A 2302-nucleotide genomic window follows, 5' to 3' on the forward strand; every position below is an offset into this window, starting at 1 on the left:
ACCTCTCTTTGCTCCGAAAGGCCCATTCCCTTTTTTGGATAACTCAGAAAATTAAAATCATCTCACTCGCTCACAAGCTCATTAGTCTAAAAACCCCAAGTCCCTCTTGACCACCAAAGAGTACACTTAGTTTTGGCCTTGTGGCAAGGGATGTCTGATCGTGGGTTCGAAACTCCTGATGTCCCTTAGCCTCTAAGAAGACTCACATTCAACTGACATGTATAAGGCTCTATTTGGAATCTGGCATCTGGGATGGGCGTTGATGCATTTGGTAGATTTAAGGTCAAACTACCTTGCTGGTGCGTGTTTTAAAACTGGTAGTTGGGATGAGAGTTTATGCATTTGGGAGAGGAAGTGAGACAAACAACCGTCTCCTCTGTATATTTGCATTAAAAAGTGAATTTGACAGCTACCACTTTTCCAAATGCATCAACTTCCTTGGACTACCGGTTTCCAAACAGAGCCTAAGTAACCTACTATGCACTTTTTTAATTCACCAATTTGTCTTTTCCTTACTCAATATTATAATGCCGTACTCATGATAATTTAAGAAGTCAAAGGGCATCACCCTCTTTTTTGAAATTTCAAGCCACTCTCCCCACATTTGTTTAAGTGGAGCTATCAAGCACACAAGTAATTTAACAGTATAAAGGGAACCCCTCATGCATCCTCTTGCACTCTGTACAGCAATCATCTATCTCAGTCCTTGTTCATACTGCAGAACATACTTCAGGCCATGGGCGTCAATCCCCCTTGTGCTTCATGCAAGCTTCTTAGACGACGATGTGCAAAAGGCTGCATTTTTGCTCCCTTCTTTCCCGCCGATGATCCCGTTAAATTTGTGAATGTTCACAAGGTGTTTGGTGCTAGCAATGTCAGCAAAATGCTTCAGGTAAACCCCTAAACACCATGAAATTATAGAGTACTTTTTCTTGTTAGTAATGAACATAAAATGTTTAAGCATAAGGCTATTTTATGTAACTAGTATATAGTAGACGGCTGATGAATCTACATATGCCAACATTTTTCTTCTTTGGTTTCGATAGTTAAACTTCAAGTTAACTTTTTATATAAGGCCACATAAGTTGTAGCTCTAGATAGAAAGGAATGGGAAAATAGGGCCCGTAAAGCTGACCCCATGTAGTAAGAATGGGGGGTTGATAACTTGATAATGAGATTAATGATAACTAAGATGATGCGGCTTTGGGCGTACACGACAAATGCAATGCTCTTCGTAGTATCATGTGATTGTTCTACTGATGTTCAAATGAATTGTTCTTCAGGCGCTTCCTGTTCATCAGAGAGCCGATGCGGTGACTAGTCTAGTGTATGAAGCAAATGCAAGAGTGAGGGATCCAGTTTACGGCTGTGTCGGTGCGATCTCCTTCCTCCAGCAGCAGATTTCTCAGTTGCAGATGCAACTTGCCATAGCACAAGCAGAGATAGTATGCATTCAGATGCAGCAGGAGTCATCCTCCCTTCCCATGCTAGAAGATATGGATGACAGGCCTTTGGTGCACGCCAATCTTCTCCCTTTCATCAACTATGGATCAACTAGCCATCGATATGCAGAACCACCTAAGGAATGGATGTGGACATGAAAAATTTTGAGCTGATTCTTCTTGTTTACATGTGAATGGAGAGGTTAAGAAAGTGAAAAAATGAAAGGTCAACTATACCATGTGAAATTGTGTACTGTGGAGAATTACATTAGGGTTTTAATTGTTTGTTACTTGTTAAACAAAACAAGCGTCTACGTGTTGAACGTGTAGATGGCTGTGCATTGCCCCATGTAGTCATGGTTGTTACTTTGGCTTAATATAAATAATGCCCTCATTAATTTAAAATGAATCATAAGTTACTACTGACTTTATTGACTTGTGTTATAGCCTCGTATGAACTCAGGACAACCAACACACTCCCCCACCTAAACAAAATCCCAAAGAAGGGGAACCTCAACCTTTTTCAATACATGCTCTTCTGTTAAAGAATCAGATAAAATGTGACTTCATTACGACTTTGCTAACTCAGAACCACAGAAATCATGATCCTATAAAATTTCATTAGAAGTTAATTAAGTAGCCAAGATCATCTACGTTGGTTGTCGCCACTTATTTTTTTTAAAATTTTACAGTCACTAGTGGTGAGGGTTTAAGCCATCACTGCACTAACTACTGTGAGGCTTAATTAAACTGTCACCAATGCGTCCAAAGACGCCAGTTTTTGGTGACTGGGCCGTCGCTAATAAGGTTTTATGCTGTAGTGCAATCTTGTATATTTGATCATTGACAACTTAACATTT

At 39.9% G+C, this 2302-nt stretch overlaps 1 pseudogene; it reads left to right on the plus strand.

Annotated features, from left to right (window-relative positions):
* The first annotated feature begins 736 nt into the window (after window positions 1-736).
* Window positions 737-1601, plus strand: LOC149843936 (LOB domain-containing protein 12 pseudogene; annotated as a pseudogene).
* Window positions 1602-2302: the final 701 nt, after the last annotated feature.

Source organism: Nuphar pumila, chromosome 3, assembly GCF_984573655.1.
Source record: "Nuphar pumila chromosome 3, dmNupPumi1.hap1.1, whole genome shotgun sequence".
In the NCBI taxonomy this organism is placed as follows: domain Eukaryota; kingdom Viridiplantae; phylum Streptophyta; class Magnoliopsida; order Nymphaeales; family Nymphaeaceae; genus Nuphar; species Nuphar pumila.